The following is a 25,605-nucleotide window of genomic DNA, read 5'->3' on the forward strand; positions in this document are numbered from 1 at the left end:
AACTGAAGAAAAATAATAGAAAAGTTCAATCAAACTAAGGGTAGGTTTTTTGAAAAGGAACAAAACTGACAAACCTTCAGCTAGACTAACAAAAGACTCAAGTAAATAAAATTATAAGTGAAAGAGGAGACATTGCAACTGATACCACAGAAATACAAAAGATTATAAGAGACTGCTATGAGCAATTTTGTGCCAATAAATTAGATAACCTAAAAGAAAGAGATGAATTCCTAGAAACATATAACATACCAAGAGTGAACCATGAAGAGGTAGAAAACCTGAACAGACAAATAACCAGTAAGAAGATTGAATCAGTCATTAAAAACTTCTGAACAAGAAAAGACTAGGACCTAAGGGCTTCACCGGTGAATTCTAGCAAACACTTAAGGAAGAATTAACACCAGTCCTTCTCAAACTTTTGCAAAAAATGAAAGAGGAGGGAGCACTTCCAAACTCATCTTATGAAGTCAATATTACCCTAATACCAAAGCCAGACAAGGAAATTGCAAGAAAAAAGTTACAGGCTAATATGCCTGGTGAACATAGATGCAAAAATCCCTCAGTAAAATACAAATAGTCTAAATTCAATAGCACATTGAAAGGATCACATCATGATCAAGTGGGATTTATCCCTGGCATGCAAGGATGATTCAACACATGTAAATCAATAAATGTGACATACAACATTAACAGAATGAAGAATAAAAATCATATGATCATCTCAGTAGATAAAGAAGAAGTATTTGAAGGAACACATGTTGACATAATAAAGGCCATATATGACAAGCTTATAGCTAACATAATACTCAACAGTGCAAACTTAAAAGCTTTTCCTCCAAGATTAGGGCAAGACAAGAAACTCACTCTCACCACTTCTATTCAACCTAGTACTGGAAATCTTAGCCAGAGCAATTAGGCAAGAAAAAGAAATAAAAGAGATTCAAATCAAAAAGAAAGAAGTAAAAATTTCTCTGTAGATGACATAATCTTATATGTACAAAACTTGTGATCTTATATATCAAAAACACCACCAAGAAACTTTTAGAACTAATAAACAAATTCAGTAAATAAACAAATTCAGTAAAGTTGCAGAATGCAAAATCGACATACAAAAATCAGTTGTGTTTCTATATATTAACAAGGAACAGAGAAAGAAATTAAGAAAACAATCCCATAGCATCTAAAACAATAAAATACTTAGGAAAAAAATTAACCAAGTAGGCAAAAGATCTGTACACTAAAAAACTATAGAACATGGATGAAAGAAGTGGACAAAATCACAAATAAATGGGAAGATATACTGTGTTCATGGATTGGAAGTATTAATATTGTTAAAATGTCCATACTACCTAAAGCAATCCATGGATTCATTGCAATCCTTATCAAAATTCCAATGTTATTTTTCTTAGAAATAGAAAAAACAATCCTAAAATTATATGGTACCACAAAAGATTCCAAATAGCCAAAGCAATGTGGAGCAAGAAGAACAAAGCTGGAGCCACCATATTAACTGTTTTAAAAATATACTACAAAGCTATAGTAATCAAAACAGTATAATACTGGCACAAAAACAGACATATAGACTAATGAAATAGAATAGAGAGCCTAGAAATAAATCTATGCACTTACAGTCAATTAATCCTCAACAAGGATGCAAGAATACACAATGAGGAAAGTATAGTGTCTTCAATAAATGGTATTGCAAAAACTGAACTCCAGATGCACAAAAGTGAAATTGAACTATGTCTCACAACATATACAAAAAGCAACTAAAAATGAATTAAATACTTAAACGTAAGAGCTGAAACTGTAAAACTACTAGAAGAAAAGATAGGGAAAAATCTTCTTGACATTGGTCTGGACAATGATTTTTTTGGATATGACTCCAAAATATAAGGACCAAAAGCAAAAATAGACAGATGGAATTGCATCAAACTAAACAGGTTCTATATAGCAAGCGAAACAATCAACAGAGTGAATACACAGCCTATAGGAATTGGAGAAAATATCTGCAAACAACCCATCTGATGAGATAATACCCAAAGTGTTTAAGGAACTCAGACAACTCAATAACAAGAAAACACATAACCCAATAGAAAAATGGGCAAAAACTGGAATAGACATTTTTCCAAAGATGACATACAAATGGCCAATTGGTATATGAAAAAATTTTCAATGTCACTAATCATCAGGCAAATGTAAATCAAAACCACAATGAGATATTACCTCACACCTGTTAGGACAGCTATTATCAAAAGAGAAGAGATATGGGTTGACAAAGATGTGGAGAAAAGGGAGCCCTGACACAATGTTGGTGGGAATGTAAATTGGTATAGCCGTTATGGAAAACAGTATGAAGGTTCCTCAGAAAAATTAAAAATAGAACTATCATGTGATTCAGCAGTCTCATTTCTGGGAATATATCCAAAGGAAATGAAATCAGTATGTCAAAGAAATATCTGCACTCCCATGTTCATTGCAGCATTATTCACAATGGCCAAGATGTGGAATCAAACTAAGTATCTATTGACAGATGAATAAAGAAAATGATTGTACATACAAACTTACAGTGTGTGTATTAATCAGCGCTAAAAAAGAAGAAAATCCTGTCATTTGTGATAACATGGATGAAGCTGGAAGACATTATGCTAGGTGAAATAAGCCAAATACAGAAAAACAAATATTGCATGATCTCATATGTGGATACTAAAAGAGTTAAACTCCTAGAAGCAGAGGGTAGATTAGTGGTTGCCATGGGCTGGGAGAAATGGGTACAATGTTTCAGTTATGCCGAATGAGTAAGTTTGGAGATCTAATGTACAGCCTGGTAACTGTAGTTAGTAATCCTGTATTGTACACTTGAAATTCAGTAAGAGAGTATGTATCAGTCAGGATTCTCCAGAGAAACAGAACCAATAGGATATAGACAGATATATATATAGGAGGAGATTTATTGTGTGAATTGGCTTGTGCAATTATGGAGGCTGAGAAGCCCCGTGATATACCATCTGCAAGTTGGAGAAACAGGAAAGTGATGGCATAATTCAGTTCAATTCCAAAGGCCCGAGAACCAGGGGAGCCCATGGTGTAACTCCCAGTTCAACATGTAAGGCCTGAGAACTGGAACTTGGGGGTTTTGGGGGATTGGTGTAAGTCTGGGAGCTTGAAGGCCCAAGAATCAGCAGTTCTGATATACAAGGTCAGGAGAAAATGATGTCCCAGCTCAAGAATAGAGAATTTGCCCATTCTCTGCCTTTTCATTCTGTCAGGGCCCTCAACAGATGGGATGATGACAGCTCACATTGATGAGGGTGGAATTCCTTTACTCAGTTGACTGATTCAAATGCTAATGTCTACCCTGACAACCATACCCAGAAATAATGTATTACCAGCTATCTGGGCATTCCTTAACCCAGTCAAGTTGACACATAGAATTAGCCATCACAGAGTAGATCTTAAATGTTCTCACCACGCATGCACATATGCAAGCATGCACACACACACGCCCACTCACATATCAAAGCCTCACAATGTATACCTTAAATAATACCTAGTATCATATCGGATAACGAACCCCTAGTCTCACTATAAATAAGGTGCTACAGTTTCTCAGCTTTTCTCAAAGTTTATCTGGAAATTCCAGTCAATGTAGGAGAGGAAAAAAAAAGGAAATAAAATTGGAAGTGTAAGTACCAGAAAGGAGAAAAAATTAAAATAACTAGTAAATGGTATAATTGCCTACCTGAACAAAAGATCAAAATGAAATAAAAAGAATCAAACAAAAAACTACTCAAAACAATGAGTTTATTAGGTTACAAAATCAATATGCAAATATCAATAGCTTTTTTTAATCAGCAATAAAAGAATGTAATAAAAAGGTAAAATCACAATGAAGTGTATAATATCAAATAACTTTAAAAGGGAATGCTCATTTCCTATTTGGAGGAAATGACAAATGAAATTGTGGAACATAAAGGAAAACTTGAAAAAAATGGAGGGATATATTGTAAAGATTACAATTTTTCTCAATCTACACATCAGAATCTTAAAAGAAGATTTGGAAGAGAAGCCTGACAAAAAGTACTCTAAGTTTTATTTTGAAGAATAAATGTGCTAATGTAGCCTAAGATTTTTAAAAGAGCAGTGAAGATATCTGTCCTACTTTAATTAATACATATTATAAAGCTATAGTAATTAAGATAGCTTTAAACAGGCACTGAAATGAAGGTGCCTGTCAGTGGAACAGAAGAGACAGTATAAGCACATACCAAAATTTACATAAAATTAATCTGAAAATAAAGATGACATTTCAAATGGGAGAAAACAAAATGGATTATGTCATTTGATTCCTAATGAATTAGAAATTTTAGTGTAAGAAATAAAAGAACAAAATTGGTAGGATATAATATATTAGTTATGGAATTTTAAGTTAAAGAAGTTGTTATGGGTTGGCTGTGTCCCCCTCCCAAATCTCATCTTGAGTTCCCACATGTTGTGGGAGGGACCCGGTGGGAAGTAATTGAATCATGGGGGCAGGTCTTTCCCATGATAGTATGTCTCACAAGATCTGATGGTTATTATAAGGGAGAGTTTTCCTGCACAAGCTCTCTTTGCTTGCTACCATCCATGTAAGAGGTGACTTGCTCCTCCTTGCATTGCACCATGATTGTGAGGCCTCCCCAGCCATGTGGAACTATAATTCCAATTAAACCTCTTTCTTTTGTAAACTGCCCAGTCTTGGGTATATCTTTATTAGCAGCGTGAAAACGAACTAATATAGAAGTCTTTCAGAGCATGATGTCAGGGATGAAAAACACAGTTAGATATATATGTAACTATTAAAAAGTTAAATTTTCTGTATGCAAGAAGTATCATAAACAAAGTTAAAATAAAAATGACAAACTGAGGGGAATTATTCGCAATAAACACGTGACTAAGTAGGGGTTAATATTTTTGATATGTAAAGAACTCTTACAAATAAGTTAGAAAAAAGTACCCCAAAAATGAATTGGGGGTTTAACACAATAGAGGCACATCTTTTTTGCAAAACTTAGTAAGGCATATCTTTTTCATAAATATTCTGAATTAGAGTATAAAATGACAAATGGAGAATTTTCAAAGTTAAGGAAAAATCTCCTAAATTTCTAATAATATCTATATTGTATATGGGTTTTTATATAATCCTTTAGAGTAATATATATATGTTATATATATATTTATATAATAAATGTAAAATGTAATTCATGTTATATATTTACATTTTATATATATATAAAATAAAGGAAATGTATGCAAAGTGTAATTTTAATTACATACAGGTTATTATGTTGCTCAGTGTATGCAATCAAGTTAAACATGCATCTGACATGACTCCACTAGGTAATTCATTAGTGAAAAATGCAAGTGATCAGTAACCATGAAAAAAAAGTTTATCCCAACTTGTACTTAAGGAAATAAAAACTAAAATAAGATGTCATTTTCACCTATCATATCGGCAAACACCAAAGCACCAATGTTGGCAAAGATGTGGGAGAGGGACACTTTCATATTATGCTGAAGAGTGTTTACATGGAATGTCCCTCATCTGAAATGCTTGGGACCAGAAGTGCTTAGGATTTCAAAATTTTTCAGATTTTGAATATTCGCATATACATAATATATGTATTCCTGGGGATGGTACCCAAATCTAAATATGAAATTTATTTGTGTTTCATGGACACTTTATTCAAATATCCTGAAGGTAATTTTATACGATGTTTTAAATAATTTTATGTACAAAACAAAATTTTCACTGTGTTTTGACTGAGACCTGTCACATAAGGTCAGCTGTGGAATTTTTCATTTGTAGCATCATGTCAGTGCTCAAAAAGTTTCAAATTGTGGAGCATTTCAAGTTTCAGATCTTCAGAGGGATTCTCAGTTTGTACAGCCTTTCCAAAGAATTAAACATCTTTAAAAAAATGCATACTTTTGGCCCTTTGTTTTTACCTCCAGTAATTTTCTTAGAAGTTAATGATCTAATAAACAAAAATGTAAGTAGATATTGATTATGATGTTTATTTTAGCCATAACATTGAAAGCAGTCAGTCTAGTAACCAGAAACAAATTTGACATATCATGGTGCGGATGCACCATATTGTGGAATATTATGCAGCCATCAAAATGTAACAGAGATGTATATTTATTGATACGGAAAAACGTTTATTAACTTTTTAAGAAGCAAGTTAGAAAAGAGTATATGCAGTATGAGCCCATTTTTTTGTAGAAGAAAAGATACAAATTCAAATAAGTACGGAAAGAAAAATTTTGGGAGGTAAAGACACAAAATACTAGCCCTTTCTGGATGATAGATTATTTGAGACTTAATTTGTTTTCTTTTTGCTCTTCCTTCTTTTCTAACTTTTCTACAGTAAACCTGCATTATTTGGGTAATTAGTACATTTTCGTAGCATTTTAAAATAAAACAATCCATGTAAGAAGCAAGGATACAATAAAAAGCACACTTTGGTGCCTGTAGCACAATACCAGTGTGGTACAACGATAAGAGCACAGATCCTGGAGCCAGACTGGCCTGCATTCAATTCATCTGGATTCTGCTACTACTGACAGTGTTACCTCAGGCAGGTCATTTAACATCTCAGATTCTGCATCTGTAAATTGCTCTAGGGATTAGCAAAAATGTAAATCACGTAACACACAGTCTCTGGCACATACTGTGCACTTAACAAAAGGTTAATCCTTATTGTTATTGTTGTTGTTGTAAATGCCAAGGAAATTAATTGGCCTGAAGACCAGAAACAAATTTGTATTGTTGAGAAGAAACATGGATTAATTAATTGTTAAGAAATTTTTGTTTATAATGTATCATCTTACCAAATACAGAAGAGGTACATTTAATCCATGGTTTCACCAGAAAATAACTGCTTATCAAAACTTGTCACAGGTTAAAGTTATGACCTTGTAGAGCATGTGCCTTTCTAGAGGGCTAGCAAGGAAAGTTTTCAACTGGGTAATTTTAGATCCTAAGCAAGGTGTTTTGTGTATAGTAGTTGCTCAGCAAGCAGTAAATTGAGTGGAATTCAGATTGTTTGCCTGGGCTCTCCTCTGGTTACACTTTTGATGCTGAATGCCCTTCACTGTGTGGTGGCCTGTGATCACTAAAGCCCTTATTGAGAGAAATCACTCAAGAAGATAACGATCAACCAGGCTTTCCTAAGTTTTATCTTTAGGAATTAGAGATAGGGAGTTCTGTAAATAAAAGGCTCCTGCTTTCTGTATCAGCTGTTGTAGTTTAACTAACACACTGGACCTTTTGTGGCTAAGTTAATATTTATTGATATTTATTAATATTATTAGTTGACTGTGTGTTGGGCACTGTGCTATTAAATACTTTGCTACAGGAATTATCTTCTTTAATATGACAACTCTATGCTGTAGGCATTATTATTCCTTCTAGTAGGTGATGATCCCTGGACTCACCCAAGATCACATGAATTGTAAATTCAACTGGGAGCTTGAACTTGATTCTCTTTGATGTCAAAAACTATGCTATTCAACACTTTGCTACTTTACTTCCTCATTCCTTCCAATCAACAAGATTTTTTTTTTAACTTTCTGTTTCAGTGTGTCTCATTTCTTGCTATGTATTTCATGGATTTGATTTAAAGCTTTTTCTTTAATATTGATGCTATGAGAAGCCTGGTTTTAAATAAGTATATAAAACATTCTTGAAAAGTGTGTTTTTCCTCAACTGAATTTTGGTTCTAAAATTTTATTATTGAATTGTTATATATATATACACTTACCACACCTCCCCTATTTGGGTTTTTTGTTTTGTTTTGTTTTGTTTTTTGAGATGGAGTTTCGCTCTTGTTGTCCACGCTGGAGTGCAATGGCGCAATCTTGGCTCACTGCAACCTCCACCTCCCAGGTTCAAGCGATTCTCCTGCCTCAGCCTCCTGAGTAGCTGGGATTACAGGCATGCGCCACCATGCCCAGCTAATTTTTTTGTATTGTTAGTAGAGACGGGGTTTCTCCATGTTGGTCAGGCTGGTCTCGAACTCCCGACTTCAGGTGATCTGCCTGCCTTGGCCTTCCAAAGTGCTGGGATTACAGGCATGAGCCACTGCGCCTGGCCCCTATTTGAGTTTTTAAGTTTTTGAAGGCAGGGATTGTGTTTTACTCCTCTTTACAGTCCATGCCCATAGTAGGTGGACAGTAAATATTGAATTGCATGTCCCCATTGATCATATTAGAAAACAAACAAAAATGATCATTTTCTATTAATCTGTTAATTTTTTTCTGCAAATTTAAAAGCAATTCGGTGTCAACCCTTAGATCTGCTGCTATTTGTCTAGGTTCCTAGGCACAGAGATATAGCACCTGCATCTTTTGTCTCTGTCGGTTGTGGTGTGTCATAGTATTTAAGAACTGATGTTTCCAATGATATATATGTATAAGTATATATATAATAATATAATGATATACATATAATAATATAATATAATATACATATGGATATAGTTCTGCCCAGAAGAAGCCACTATTACCCACTTGCATTTCTATTTGCTTTCTTTTTAAAAAAAATCTCTTTATAGGCCAGGCGTGGTGGCTCACGCCTGTAATCCCAGCACTTTGGGAGGCCAAGGCAGGTGAATCACAAGGTCAGGAGTTCGAGACCAGCCTGGGCAACATGGTGAAACCCCGTCTGTACTAAAAATACAAAAAATTAGCTGGGCATGGTGGTGGCTGCCTGTAATCCCAGCTTCTCGGGAGGATGAGGCAGGACAGTTGCTTGAACCTGAGAGGCGGAGGTTGCAGGGAGCCGAGATGGTGCCACTGCACTCTAGCCTGGGCGACAGAGTGAGACTCTGTCTCAAAAAAAAAATAAATAAAACTCTTTATAATTACTTGTCTTTTCCTTTTAATTTCCCTTACTTATAAAGTCTTAGTAGAAACTTAAAAAAATTGTTTATTTTGTAATTGACAAATAAAAATTGTATAAATTTACAGTGTACATCATGTTTTGAAATACATATATATTGTGGAATGGCTAAACACACTGATTAATATATGCATTCCCTCCCATACTTTATTTTTAGTGTGCTGATAATTCTTAAAATTTGCTCTCAGCAATTTTCAAGTATACGATACATTCTTTTTGACTGTAGTCACCATGCTGTACAATAGATCTCTTGAAATTATTCCTCCTGCCTGCACATTTGCTTTCTTAATGTCATCTCACCTTGGACTCACCCTAGGAGTGGCTGTGCGCATGAACATCGTCTATTGTGTGCCAGCCAAAACAACAAACAGTTGGAAGTAAAAACAAAAACCAAAACGTCGTTAGATTCCCAGCTCCACCACTCACTAGCTTTGTGACCTAAGCACATCACTTACCTTCTCAGACTGTTGTCAAGAAGGGAAAATTTGATGCAGGTGTATGTGTGGAGCACTGAGCACATGGTAGACGTTCGGTAAATTCATGGAACTCTGAAAAAAAAAAAAACCCTTATTTTTTATAAACCCACCGCCTGGCCCTAAAAAGTTTCATGATTCTACTATGAATAAATTTAAAGAAAACTGAAACACAGATATGGGATTTAAAAAACAAAAAGGAGAAAAGGCAATCACAGGCCTTTTGGGAAGTATCTGTACCTGAGTGATGTTAGAAAAAACTTCAGTATTCTGGAATTCAAAAAGCATTCTTCAAGCAGTTCAAGCTGCACTGATTTGAGGAGCATTTTTGCTTGCATAAATAAAACACTAAAAATGTTATTGAGCTATTCCATGGAGGAGATGCATACCTGGTAACGTAAGACTATGTTTTCATGCACTTTTTATTCAAGGCAAAACATAAACCAGTGAAAGGAAAACAGAAAGTGATACGTAACGTGGCTATATTTTCCATGAACATATGGTAGGTGTTTAAAATTAGGTATGTCAGCTATTAATTCCCCAGGTGCTTGCCTTAGCCTTGATAATAAGGTTTTCTGTGGAGGGATTTCCCATCTCTTGATATTTTGATCTTTGGGAAAATATGAGACCCACTCTTCTCTCTTGGGCACGTGTTAGCAGGAATATTTAAAAAGCATTTTGCACTGATTGAAATGCAAAGCGTTTCAAGAACAATTCTGATGGGTGTGTCTATCCTAAACTCAGTTATTTTCTCACCCCAAAACGCCAGAGAAACCAGAGACTAGGGAAAGACTGTTTTGTTCTCGACTGAACATGGCACGCAGATTTAACAGTAGGACCTGGTTCCTCATGCTGACTGGTTCCTCATGCCATGTCCATCTGATACTGGATTTAGCTTACAGAGGACATTAACCCATGTAAGTCAAAGCCACAGACTTAAACATCCAGAAAGTATAAGGTGGGCTGAGGGGCAGCCCTATAAGGTAAGATCTTATTTCAATGTGATTAAATGCCTTCTATTAGGAAAATTGCTTTTTTGCTTCTGTTTTTCATGTGTAAATGTTAACGTGCTATGTCATAGCTCTTAAATAATTTGGGAGAATATGGAAAATCATTGAAATATTGATAAACATCAAATGATTTAATTTTTGGAATATGAACAATTTGATTTTTGGAGTGTGAACAAAAATATTACAAATGAAATTGGTGGACTTAATGGTCTTACTGCGGTCAACTTCTGTGGCTTGATGGAAAGAAAAAATAAACGAAATACGTAGGAGCTTGAAATATGAACACTCAGAATTCTGAAATTCATTTTTTAAATTTCACTGTGATGTTTGGTATTTTAAAACACAAAATTGTAGATTCAATATCAGCACTGATAAAGAATTTTCTGAAATAATGAGGAGCTTGCATTTCACAATACAGGATAACCAGACAAGAATTTATCTGTACCTAAAAGTTTGGTGACACTCTTCGAATTTCTAGGAAATGGAAATATGACTGATTTTTATTCAGAGTTCTCAAGGTCAAAGATAGGAACTGCTCTCAGGGCATGATAGCTAGAAAAATCGAGGGGGAAATTGATGTGAAATATTGCTGAATTAAGTGTTTAGAAATACATTATGTACAAGTTCTGGCAGGTATCCATAGACAACAAGGCATATATCATCTTTAAATATCATAAGGTTAATTTTGGAAATCAGTGGATTTGTATATCTCACAAACATTTCAAGTGGAATACTGGTGCTTTTTTTTTTTTAAATAAGATGAAAACGATGTCATTAGTTTTTAGGGTTTTTTTAAATTAAAAGTACAGTTACGGTTTTTTAGTGTTAATATTTTTTCTTATTTGAACGTCATTACTCCAGTCATCCTCTTTATTTTTTCAACGCTTATTATGTGCAAAGCACCAAACCTGATTCTTCCAATTACAGATTGTATTTTACCATGGCAATTGGGATAATTTAAAATAGATGAATGCTTTGGGTTTATTCACTCATGTTTTCTTTTTTAAACAAATGTTTTATAACACCTACTAAGTTCCAGGCTCTTTATTCTACAGTTTTATGCCTACTCTCCTTTTCTCCATTTGAAGAATGCAGATCTAAGCTTTAAAGAGGCAGCAGTATCCAAATAAGAGTCAGTGCGCTTAACCAAAGAACAGCTTTTAACTGTTTCCTAGTGAAACATTTTGCAACAAAGGTCTTGCTACCGGGGCAACAGGTGCTGTGCCAGTGTCACGCCAGAGAGCAGAAGCCTTTGAAGAGTCCTTTTGTGACTTGGCCACTCTGCAAAACTCTGTGTCTGAATCCTCAAGCTAAGTGGAATCTTGGTTATGTTTTCTATTTGTAAATGCTCTACAGCTTATCAAGCATGATTCTATCATTTTCTTACTTAATCCTCCCAAATACCTGTAAAGCAGGTATTATTGTCCTATTTTATAGATGAGCAAACTGAGGCTTAGAGAGATTAAGTGACTTTAGTTTCCGACGGCCAAGTGGAAACTAAAGCTCAGTCTTTCTTCCACAGCTGTGTTGGTGTATATCGACAAGTAAAAGATGTCTACGCAAACACAGACTAATTCTAGTACATACTTAAGAGATTTAAAAGATAGTTGTTCAGTCAGCCCATACAAATAAACTGTTTCTTAGTCCTAAGCAATAGAGGTAGTTTCAACAGATTTGTAGACTTTTGATATGGGAAATTGGTTTCAAAATCAGGAGTCAGGGGCTTTACTGCTTTTCATGCACAGAAAAAAAAATGTATCTCTATGAATTGTCACAACTGATTCCTCTAAATTCTGCTTTAGAAAAAAAGAATTTGTTATACACTTGAATCTTAAACTATAGTAAAATTAAGGTCATTTGGAAACCAGCAGAAGTGTTGGTCCCTGGGGTTCCTTTGAATCATATCAGAATACACTATTGAAAGAAGGAAAAAACAGGAAAAAAAAAAAACTTCTTTTAAAAGGCATGAGACACATAAACGAATTTTTAAAAATAGTTTCTATTGGCCGGGTGTGGTGGCTCACACCTGTAATCCCAGCACTTTGGGAGGCCAAGGTGGGCGGATCACTTGAGGTCAGGAGTTCCAGACCAGCCTGGCCAACATGGTGAAACCCCATCTCTACTAAAAATACAAAAATTAGCTGGGCATGGTGGTGGGTGCCTGTAATCTCAGCTACTCTGAAGGCTGAGGCAGGAGAAGCACTTGAACCCGGGAGGCAGAGGTTGCAGTGAGCTAAGATTGTGCCACTGCACTCCAGCCTGGGTAACAGAGTGGGACTCCATCTCAAAAAAAAAAAAAAAGTTACTATCACAAAAGCACAGCTCTTTAAGGGTGACCACTATTTGGTCACTTATTCCACATGTGGAGAAAAATAATATGCTTCTTTATTTAAAAACTTAGTAAATAGATAATGTCCTTTCAAGTGGTGTTGGGTTTTTTTAAAGAAGTTTAACTTCTGAGTCAGTGTGGCTAATGAAGACAGCCATGCACAAGCTAAAGATCTAGCACATTTGCTCCCGTGGCATGTATTAAGGATCTTGTGGATAGTACAAGTACTGTTTGATGGTCCTTTCCCATTTTTTCAGCTGGGCCTCACCAACCGTAATTGAATAATTCAATCCTATCCATTGAGTAATGCCTGTTTTGACACATCCTCTGAGTTACTATTTAATTTCAAGCTGCTTAGAAGTGACTTGAGGTTGTTTCTGTGGGCTTTTTTAAGAACCTTAATTCTACCTTGACACTCATTCAGTCACTCATTCATTCTACAAATATTTATCAAGTACTTTCTGTATGAACCACCTCCAGTGCCAGAAACTGGAGATACAGTGATGGTTAAAAAGAATAATGTTACTGCTGCCCTTGTGGTGATTACAGCCTGGTAAAAGGACACCTGGGGTAAATGCCCCAGGAAAATAGCCTAGAGACCTTTGAGAGATTGCAGTAAGATGGAACTGACTTGATTGGAAAGGTCGGCATTGATTAACTTGAGATCTGAAGCAGGAAGATGTGGGCTTTGGGGGCTGTGAGATGGGGTACAAGGGAAAAAGCCAGGAACAGCATGTGCAAAGGTCCTGTGGCAGGAGGAAGCATGGTCAAGGTATGAAAATGAAAGGGCAATGTAGATGAAGGAGAGAAAACAATATTGATAAAGGTGCAGTATGACTCTGGAGGCAGATCATCTGGTACCCAGATCACTGGGTACCTTGAAGGCCATGATAAACATTTTCGTCTTCAGTCTGAAAATAAAGGAAAGCCACTGAAGCATGCCAAGCAGTAGAGTGACAAAATCACATGGGTCCTTTGCAGTGATCACTCTAGCTCCATTTTGGAGAACAGAAGGAGGACTAATGTTAATGCTCACCAACTAGTCAGGGTGTTTGTTTTTTTAAACTCAGTCCTTTTGGTTACACTTTACCTCTTAAGGTTCATTCTCTTCCTACTACATTTTATCATAATTTACTTTTGTGCTACTCAAACAGAAGTTTTTCTTTTTTAAAACTTTTTATTGACAGCATAACAGAACATCATGAAAACACTTTGCCACCTGAAAAATGCCATATTCTCATTTCTTCAATAAGTTAGTTTTACATTTATAGTTTCTGTTTCTATATTGTTCTCTTATTGATATTGCAATGTCTTTATCATATTCCATTGAGATGTATTAAAATTTAGTTACCTGTTGCTCCACACTTGGACATTTAGGTAAGAAGTTTTAACCGAGGATGACAGGGATCAGTGAAATGCTGTCCAAATATATTCTTTTCCATTTTGCAGCAATAGAAACTAAGTTGGGAGAGCATATTCTGCCACTTTCAACCCCAATTATGTGAAAATCCCCCTTTATGAAGAATGTAAAGTCTCTGAAGTATTTGTATTAAGAGTAATGCATGTTGCTTAGGCTGTTAAGGAAATATTGATTTCTGACCCTTAACTGAAATACTTAGCTTTCATTTTTCTTCTTTTTACATAAATTGTGTATATTGTGTTCCCCTCAGGGAAAACTTAAAAGCATTTTGTGTTATGAAGGCTCCATTCTAGGATCTTATTGCTTTTGAGATGAATAAATGGAATGCTTGCTATCACTGGAACAGCCCTATTTTTTTTTTTTTTTTTTTTTTTTTTTTTTTTTTTTTTTTTATGTAACAAGGCATACAAGTAATACAGGGCTGAATTTGGCCCCAGAACTTCTGAAGTTCCAAGCCAGTTTCTTACGGCCAAATTTAGCTTCCAGCTTTCAGCTGATGAGGAGCTTTGGCATATAGGCAATCTAATTTTTGTTCAGTAAAAACCTCCTTGGGTGTTTTAAATATAAGTTTAAAATTTGTATTACCAGGTGATGCTTAAGCATTTCTTAGAAATTGACTCTAAATAATTGCTCAGAAAACAATGTGCCTTAAAGGTGTTTTATACCAGCCTTTGAGGTATTAGAATGAGATGAGTTGGCGCCAAAACATTTCAATATGCTATAGGAGATGAAATATGGCCAAACAGGTTTTTATGTTCTGATTATTCCTTTTTCCTGTTACTAGCCAGAGGCAAGTAAATCGACTTTACATCCCCCAACCCCCAACCCCACCACCACCGCGATTTTATTTTTATCAACCCCTTAGGAAATTTCAGAGGGCTTTTTTTCCTATTCTTTGAACACATACAATGGGAAAATTAAAACTTCTGAATGTTTCTTATCTATTAATCTGTTGATAAGATGTTGCTTTAAACACATTTTATATTACTAATTAATTTAATTATACATACTGCAGTTGTATTAACACATTTTCTGTTCTCTGCTCTAAGATGACACAGTGCCCTCCCACAGCCACCTTAACCTAAAGCTTTAATTGCTTTCTCCTTAGCCTCAGCTCATGTTTGATTTATCTGATTTCTTTGTATAAAGATTCTCTAGTTTATGATGTGTACACAGTCATTAAATTGGTGTTGATGTTTATGCAGTGAACTTGCCAACTGGTTACAGCGGACATCCCTTTATGAATTTATGATGGGGCAATAAAGACAAGTGTCAGAAACCTCTTGTCTGGGAGGGGAATCACTTTCCTTGTGCTATGTTGGAGACAGCAATGTGGACACTTCCACTAATTTGTACAGCAAAGGATAATGTTGAAATCCAGATTTTCTTTCAAATCGTGGGCACTCTCTGATTTCCTGTAGGGAGATTTTTTCAAATGTGGGCATTCTTTAATTTCCTGCAGAGTGTGTGTGCGTGTGCATGAGACACACACACACAAATGTTTGCACTTTTTTTTTTTTTTTTTGAGACAGAGTCTCGCTCTGTCACCCAGGCTGGAGTGCAGTGGCGCGATCTTGGCTCACTGCAAGCTCCACCTCCTGGGCTCACACCATTCTCCTGCCTCAGCCTCCCAAGTATCTGGGACTACAGGTGCCCACCACCACGCCCTGCTAATTTTTTTTTGTATTTTTAGTAGAGACGGGGTTTCACCGTGTTAGCCAGGATGGTCTGGATCTCCTGACCTCGTAATCTGCCCGCCTCGGCCTCCCAAAATGCTGGGATTACAGGCGTGAGCCACTGCGCCTGACCAAATGTTTGCACTTTTAAACAAAACTATATTATATTTGACGATTTTAACCAGGCATTCAATCTTTGTAAACGTGACTGTCTATATAGCTAGGTTATTTACAGAGTCAGTGTCAATAATCCAGAATTCTCCAGCTATAATAAGTAAATGAAGTATTAAATATTCGAAGACAAGGGCCCTGTATAGTTTTCTTATATCTGTACTTTTTTTGCAAAAAGAAAAAAAAAAGCCAAAAAGACATTGTTCTCAAGTCTTAAGTTATGAGGAGCTGAAATTTACATTGTTTTTCATTATGGGAAGATCTTCAAAGATTATAATTGTGAGTTTAATTTACTAACAAGGAGCAGACATGAGTCTTCTTGACTGAGAATGCAAACATACTAATTTAAAAATAGATTTATATGTATTGTATTAGTGCTTCCTCCTGTGTACATATACTGGTTTGATCTTTGCCCTTTTACTTTTCATTAATATTTGAAATTAGAAGTCAGAAAAGTTGATTCTTAATTTTCATATACACTACAGAGGATTTATCTGTAAATATTATTTATTTCAAATTTTCCTATGTATGTATAAGTTTGTTTTCATATAAACAATACCTTTAAATAACTAAAGAATTAAGATAGAATGTAAGAGCTCAGAAACACAGGAAGAGTGAGCCAAATAAGGAAAAAACACTTTCGTGTTTGAAGAAAAGGATGGACGAATAGGGAGGTGGAGAGAAGGAAGGAAGGAAGGTGTTCCAGATGGTTTTGAAATTTGTGCAGTAGAGGAGAAGATTCTCAAATGTCATGTGGTTTTCTGAAGAGACAAAAACAGGACTTTAATGTTGATGACAGAGTAGATAAACTGGAAGTGAGATAGTGAAATTCATTTTTATCTACATTTCCTCTCAATTCTCACCCTTTATGGGAGCTCTTTTTCTTCATCCTGAGAAAATTCTGATAATCAAATGCAGTTAAGAGTGCAGACTAAGAGAAGAAATACAACAACGTCCCATTAGGAAGGTTGTGGCTGATGAAGGCTTAAAATACTTGCTACCACTTAACAAGTAAAAATGACTGAAATGTCATAGAATGTTCTTCAAATGTCTTTAACAAAAAATCCAAATAAGCTAGAACTAAATGATGGCCGGTTTACATTTTAAGATGAGAAAGAGAAGTGAGGAGGACTGGTTTTGATCTGCAGCAATCATCTATTCAATAGATACATTTTTATAAGATCCTCAACTATACAGTTCTGAGCTAGGCACATGCAAAATAAAGAGTTGCATGAAATATGGGCCATTTTATTGAGAACTTTACTCTTTACCCCCCGGTTTCTATAATGCAAGTACTATAATGTATATCTCTCCTACATGAATAATATAAATGAAGTGTGACCCAGATATCAGCTGATTCCTTTGACTGCTCAAGTGAATCCCTTTTAAACCAACATAGACTTGATGCAAAATTCAGCCGCTTCATCAGCTTCCTTAAGAAATCCAGTCATATCAAGGATTTTGTGAATTCTCTAGTTTTACTGAAGACTTTTAGTGTCAAGGGGAAGTGTCACATCACATAGCACACGTATCACTTGAAAAACTCCCTTTATGCAATCTCTTCCCAGGCCTCGCCTCTTAACTTTAATCGCCTCTCCACCTCTTCTCCTAGGCAGCTCTCAACACAGCTTCTCAGCAATTCAGGCTGAGTAGCTTCCTGCTTTGACAAGAAACTTGCCTGCCATTAGAAACACAGGCCTGGGGGATTTATTTCAACCCCTATTTTTCAGCCCCCAGGCTTATCAGAGATCCTTTTCAATAGAGCTGATTCTTCCTACAAAGAAATTTCTAACCAGCATCTAAAAAAAATTTTCTCTGTATGATTTTTTTAGAAGTAGAGAGAAAGAAAAAATCACTTCAAAGTAGTGATCAAGGAAGCTTGATCTTGAAGAACTGTATATCAATCAGAATAGGATTTGTTACGCTGCTTCGACAAATAGCACCAAAAACCTCAGTGGCTTAACACAAAAGAGTTGTTTCTTGGGCACACAAAATCAGTGGTGAGTTCAGGCTACTCTCTGAGGCTGGCTGTCCTCCTTACACAAGCTCAGCGTGTAAAGTTTCTTCCATTTTGTGACACCTCACTCTTAACAAGTACCTCCATGATTGCAGCAGCAATAGAGAGGGCTGGGGGAGTTCATAGCAGCAAGTGAATTCTTCAGCCCCCAAAATAGCACACATACCCTTAATCACAGTTCTTTGTCTAGTGATCAGTTGCATGGTCCTGCCCAATTCATGGGGAGGAGAGGTGTAGAGGGACTGGGAAACACTGTGTTCCCTGTGTATAGAAAAAGGGGAGGAGAGAAAGAATGGTGAGCTTTTGAATATCTGCAAGATGGAAAGTGTTTTGGTGGCAATAATAGAGGAATAAAATGGAAAGAGAAGACAGTGTGGTTTGGTTAGGATTTTATATTTGTGTTGCAGAGTAGTGGGATATAAATTTGGAAAGATAGTTTGGGATATTGTGAAAGGTGTTAGAATGCAGGCCAATAATCTGTTGTGTTGGTGATATGGAGCCATACAGGTTTTGGGAAGGGTATGAATGATCCATTTGATGTCTTGTGTACTTGCTAGGTGGTGACTGCTGGGGCCAATTTGTAGTCAATTTAGAGGCATGAAGATCAGTTAAAGACTTTCTTCCAAATCAGCTTAGTATAAGGAAAATACCTACATTCTGGTGTTCTTGGGGAAAACGCAAAGGACATTGTCCTAATCCATCTTCCCTCTACACGTGTCCCAGTTGAAGATTCTTTTTGCCTCCTATCTCACCTTATTCAATCAACATACCTTTTAAAAACATCACTTTTAAGACCTACCAACAGGAAAATAAGATGTTGAATAACCACACATCACAAAATATTTATATTTACAAACACTAGTGATATCATGAGCATTTAAAATGTGTTAGGATATCGCTATGTGAGGGTGACAGGATTGATGTAGAAAACTCCCATTACGTGACAGAGCAATGGAAACAAGGAATGATTCTGATTTATGACTGTATTTACCCAGTATGAATAAATAAATAGCTACTATTTATTATGTGCTTAATTACTATGTGCCAGACACCATGTTAGTACTTACATCCTTTAACATGACCCACAGGCCCAGGATGGTCTGGCACCAGCTACTTCTCCAGCCCCCATCCTTCCACTGAGCCCCTCTCACTCTGCAGTAGGGCTCTGGGCTCCTTGCCATCCTGCCTCCTAGCTGGCTCTGACTACACTTGTCTATGATCAAATGTCACCCTCTCAAAATGCTCTCCCTGGCTACCCTACATAAAAGAGCAGCATCCCCAGTTATTTTCTATCTCCGTATAGTGCCTCGTTTGTCTTCATAAAGTTTGTTACCCCCAGATAGATGCTATATTTTTCATTTAGTGCCTTCACTCCTTGCCAGAATGTAAGTTCCATGAGGTCAGGGATTTTTCTGTCCTGTAACAGTGCCTGGCACTCGATATCTATTTGGTCAATTAATACGTGGCTTATTTAAACCTCATAAGAACTCTATGAGGTAGGTACCATTATTTTTCCTATTTTATAAATGAAGAACTCAAGTCCTGGGGTGATTCAGTAGCTCCTTCAAGGTTTTACAGTAAGTAATCTGCAAAGCCAAGATTAAAAGCCAGGACCGTCTGATTCCAGAGGCCCTGCTTTTAGCCATAATACTCTTCTGGTGAAGCTATACTAAGATCATGGTAATTAAAAGTTACTGTAAAATTATTCCTTGAGAATGTGTATGCTTGAGCCATTTCTCTGACATTAATATATATTTATTGAAAACATGATAAATATTTCTATATGTATGAGAAAGTGAACTTACTTCCCCCTTCTCCCCCGAAAAATGGTGTCTTGTGGAGCTAATAGATGGTGATTGTAAAGAGCGAATTTGCTCATGTGGGCCAAATGTTTCCTCCTGCAGAGTGGGCTGCTTCCCAGAGAATTAGCCCTCCTCAAAATGAATTATTAACCCCAGCATCCTGGCCAAATTCCCACTTGGATAGCCTAGGAACTGTTCAAAACTTGGAATCTATTGAAATTAGCTTGGCTTGATTGCAGTTTCTGCATTAATTGTGATATAATAGAGTTTCTCCAGAGATTTGAGCATATATTATTCTAATGTGTATAAGCTCACTTTGTCTCTTAATCTTTTTTAGTTTCTTCTTCCCCTCGTGAGATATGGCCTGAATTTCTTTATAAGTTTTTGTTTTTGTTTTAATTTCCCAGAATGAATGACAGTGAGCTCTTTTTTCTTGGACTTGTCAAAGCTTTTTCTCACTTGAATGACTAGTTAGTCTCCTGGTCATTATCACAGTGTGTTGCAGACATTAGCCACAGAAGTTTCTAGATCCCCAACTCTCTTGTGCAACTATAGCCTGGGTTAGGGAAAAGTTTACTCCATGAAATTTTCCTAATTGTTTCTTTCAAGTTTCTTCAAGAAGCTTATGTTCTGGTGGGAGACATATAAATATTTTAAAGTTTAAATTAACTGACCTAATGGTGGAACTATTCAGGACTTCCATATTCATCCTACAATTACTGGCTTTTAATTTCTTTAGGCAATTTTGTTAAATGTTATAGGCCACTTGTGTTGTCCATGAGCAGATATAATATCACTTACATTCTGGAGGGACAGAGAGGTATGAGTTTAGTTAAATTACTAAATCTTACACAAAACTAAAATACCTTAGAAATTCATTGTCTTGCATTGTTTTGATGGCAACTGTAGACCTCATATAATTAATCACATCTTGCCAATATCACATAATAATTTTATCTGTAAGTTGGCCTTGCTTGCCTTGAGTTGGTATAATCAAATCTTCAGTGTAATAGATTATCCTAGAATGGGTAACATCACCAGTGTTTTCATATCCAAAGTTTCTCTCTAATCTATATGAAGAATAGAAATGAAGATTTTGTTAAAAGAGAAATAATTATTCCTAGGAAGTAGTTAGCCTCATGGATTTTCAACATAGGGAAAGAAATTGAGAACTCAAAGCTTAAGTTCTTGCATTTAATTCTGCCTGGATCACAAACAAGTAATAAGTCACAAATGCTTCCTGAGTTTGGTTCTTTACCTTTATCAAGTGAGATGAGACAATGGATATGAGCCATGTGCACTTAGAACTTCAGCAGCTAATATTAGAAAAATGCTTTGAAAATGACAGATGGAAAGAGCTATAAATGCAATTGCTAATGGATTTATGTGTTCTCTCTCTCTCCTTCCAACCTATTTCTGCCAGTATTTTCCAAAAAATTTCCCAGAGCTCCACCTGAAGTGTGACCTGATGACACCATAGCACATGTGTTTCCTGAGTTGGTTGAGTGTTTCCAAAATGTATCTACACTTTAAATTCAAATGTTTATCCACTAGGGTATTAAATTATGGAAAATGTTACTGCCTTGGAATGACAGTCATATACTTCTGCCCAGACTATTATGACAAGTTCTATGGGGCTTTCTACAGGCTTTTCCCCTTCTTTCTGAATCAATATGGGCTAATAGAAATATATAATTTGTCATGAAAAAAATCCAGATTTTCATTTATGTAAATAAATTGATAGAGAGTATGCTTTTAAATCTGTAACATGCAGAATTTTTCCCTCCCCTTGTCATTAGTCTCCTCCCAACTAGGTGGATCTAACTACTAATTTGAGAAGGTAAAGACTAATATTTCCCTTGCTTTCCTTGTGCACTCTAAATGAGACATTCCCTGTTTCAGACTCAGGTCAAGCACTGAAAAAATATTCATTCCCTTACAAAATACTTATTGAGCTATACTGCTCCCTAGACTTTTTCCTAAGAAGCTGGACATACAGCAGTGAACGGAACACAGAAGAGAAAATCCAAGTGCTATTAGTAAATCCACCAGAATGTTTCATTTGGCATTTTTTTGTAAACGTCTAGATTTGTTCATAAAGAAATCAGAAAAACACTAGTCCTTTGGGGAGCATTAATTGTTTGGCAAGAAATTTATTTATCTTACAAAAGGACTCACTTTAGCGAACAGCAAACTCCCTTCATGATTCAACTTACGATATTTCAATTTGCATTTACTTCAGTAAAGCACAGTCTATGTTGAAGTTCCCTTGCTGACAGGTTTTATGCTTACAATAACTTAGGGCTAATAGTCCTAAATGTCCAAAAGAATGTAATGTCTCCAGAGAGTGTGGTTCTAGGTTCTTCTATAACATCTTTAGCATTCCATTCACTTAAAATGAAAATGGACAATGTGTTCAGGAACTTATGGGAGCGACTTAAAAGAAAGCATAACCAGCCAAATGCCAAAATGCTAATTTCAATCACTGTTTCTACATTGCTCCGGTCACCTGACTTGTTAAAGATCTTGCCTGGGATGAGGCAGCTATCCATCAATGTTTGTGGAATTGTACAAATACCACGACAATAAAATGAAGATAGGTTTATTCATTCCTTGCAGTAGTATGTTCCCAGGCCATTTCAAAATTGGCTAGTTAGGTTGGAAAGAAGATGAAGACTTTATAACATAGTGGTTTATGCATTTCTTCATTAATTTCCTGTTTGTGCTCTACACTGTATGAAAATTTTACACATACAAATACCTGAACTGACAAAGTCTTTCCTTTAATTTCTGCCAGGTCAGACTTGGTGCTAAATGGTGGAGAGTTTGTCAGTATAGTTTCCTCAGTATCCAGGTCAAATCCAAGTTTCACTCTTTTTTTTTTTTTTTTTTTTTTTGAGACGGAGTCTTGCACTGTCACCCAGGCTGGCGTGCAGTGGCGCAATCGCAGCTCACTGCAAACTCTGCCTCCCGGGCTCAAGCGATTCTCCTGCCTCAGCCTCCCTGGTAGCTAGGATTATAGGTGCCCGCCACCATGCCCGGTTAAATTTTTTTTTGTATTTTTAGTAGAGTTGGGGTTTCACCATGTTGGCCAGGCTGGTCTCGAACTCCTGGCCTCAGGTGATCCGCCCACCTCAGCCTCCCAAAGTGCTGGGATTACAGGCATGAGCCACAGCACCTGGCCAAGTATCACTCTTATATGGGGAGCCAGAGTCCTGAGTTGAATGGTGATTTCTATCCACACTTCTGATCTCTTTGAGATAATTTTGGTTCCTCCTATTAATCTCTTGCTAAAAACTATCCTCTCTTACCTCCTGTCAGTAAATGTCTTCATTTAGATAATCAATATTTTCATGGTACATACATACAGATAGTATCTTAGATTTGCTTAATGATTTTCTGCTTAGAGTCTAAAGGCCATTTCTGGCTTATTTCTTGCCATGTGGCAATCCTTAAGTGTTTTGCTAACTTAGAGAATGAAACCCACTCAGCTTCTGTTGCATGAGGTTATATTTCCAATTACTCAAATAAAGGTATTTAAATTAAATATTTTAATGATGTATGTGATTCAATCGGTAACACCTGAGTAGCCAAGATACCTTCAAACTGTTCTTCAGGCTACAGTTGGACCTTTACGTCTGTGGGTTCCACATCCGGGGACTCAACCAATTGCATATTGAAAATACTCATGAAAAAAAAGACAATAAAAATAACACTGCAACAGTAAAAAATAATGCAAATAAAAAATGTAGTATAACTATTTACATAACATTTACATTCTATTAGGAATTATAAGTAATCTAGAGATCATTTAAAGTATACAGGAGGATGTGCATAGGTTATATGCAAATACTACACCATTTTATATTAGGGACTTGAACATCCTCAGATTTTGGTGTCTGAGGGAGTCCTGGAAGCAATCCCCCAAAGTTACCTTGTTTCAGATGAAAAAGCATCGTACTCTATGGGTAACTGGTTAACTCACCTTATTCTGATATATGTCACATTATGCTGGATATGGGTCAAACTTAAGTTCTTCTGCCAAAGCCACAACATACCAGGTATCAGAAATGCTAGAGAGTTTTGACCATCATTCAGAAAAACATAATTGTTTAACAGCAACCAACAATTCAAACTATTTAACTGGCACCAGCTGTCAGAATGAATGCTCAGCTAATCAAAGCATTTGCTGGCCATAGTGGTTCATACCAGTTGAATTTAGCTACATTAAAAATTTGTCCTTTTAAGGTTCTGTTTTTGTGGAGACCGCCATTTTCAGGGCTTCCTAAACGCTTGTAAGAAATATTTTTATGCAAATACAGAATTATTTATTTCTAAGGATATAAAGATATACTACTAATTTCTAATATACAAATCAGGAGGAATAAGAAATAGCTATTGCTTTCTATCAAATCTTACTGCTTAAATGGATTTAAAAAATATGGCTGGTGTATACCTTCACATATTTATATTTCAAATATGTCCGCCATTATTTCTCTTTCTTTTGTCCAGTTGATGAATAGAAGCAAATATAGTAGAGAGATGATTAGACTATTTTCTGCTGAGGTCAACTTGTTTACCCAAGCTAAGAAAAGCCTTTTCTGAATATTTTCTAATTTTTTTGTCCAAATTAGGAAAAAAAAGCCACATATTAATATTTAAGTAAACTATAAACATATATCAGCATATAGCCTCATTTTTTGCCAAGAATACTTTTAATGTCTGTACTTTCTTTTAGTCCTTAAATTTCCAATTTATTTGTATTTACTCAGCATTGTATTCCATTATGGTGGCAAAAGGTTAAATACTATCAAATGGTTTGATATTTTAGTATTTAATCACTTTTGTCTTGAACGAGTGAATGTTTAGTCAGTAGATATCCAGATCATGAAGATATGTATATTTATTTTGGGGGGGTTGTTTATGGTGTAGATTAGATGGTTTATGATCTTATAATTACCAGAAAAATGTATGTTCATAGGTATAATGAAAAGACATTTTGAAGGTGCTCTATTTACTAATCAGTTGATTTTGTCTATATACAAATTAGAAACTCACCAAGTGATTTTCTTTTATATGCTCAGAAATACTTTATATTTAATGTATCCATGCATTCTAGAGTTTAGGTAAAATAGTAATGGGGCACAAAGATAGATTATGTTGTGGCAGTACCTTGCTCTGTCTCCATCTTGATTTAGTTTAACTTTCACTGCAGAGGCTGTTCTAAAAAAAGGGAAGGAAAAACAAATTGATAAGATAAAACTGTGGGGCGTTCCAAAACAAATACTGCTAACTGACCTCTTTGATGGCCTGGGTAAGAGCTTTCTTATTATGGTTGGTTATTATAGTTGATTGCTTTATTTACTAGTACAATGCAGAACTAAACTAAGGTAAACACTTGGGTGATACCTGGTTTTACTTTGTCATATTTTGTGGTAGACTGGTAATGATGCTTCTCATGTGTTTTTAAAAGTCAGATAAATTCCGAAACATTTTAAGAATATGAGACTATAATTAAACAGAAAAAATGTCAGAAGTTTTGAGCCTGCCTTTCTTAGGGTGTTCGTCTTTAAGTGTCTAGTTGTCTGAAACACTCATTTATATGCAGAAAGAAGCTCTCTGTATATGTTAGAAAAAGAAAGTAGTTCTGAACCTTTCAGCCAAGTTCCTAATGCTGTTGTTTTATACCTTAGAGTTTCTGTCTTGGTGAACTTTAAAAATGAAAGAACTAACTCTTATTAAGGGGTTGTGTTTCCTAGCCCT

The 25,605-nt window shown here is 35.8% G+C and overlaps 1 protein-coding gene across 7 annotated transcripts in view; it reads left to right on the forward strand.

Moving 5' to 3' along the window:
• MEIS2 (Meis homeobox 2) overlaps positions 1 to 25,605 on the forward strand; it is a 210,231-nt gene that overhangs the window by 114,789 nt on the left and 69,837 nt on the right. The gene's annotated exons all lie outside the window — the stretch shown is intronic.

The sequence above is a fragment of the Nomascus leucogenys genome, chromosome 6, assembly GCF_006542625.1.
Source record: "Nomascus leucogenys isolate Asia chromosome 6, Asia_NLE_v1, whole genome shotgun sequence".
Lineage (NCBI taxonomy): Eukaryota > Metazoa > Chordata > Mammalia > Primates > Hylobatidae > Nomascus > Nomascus leucogenys.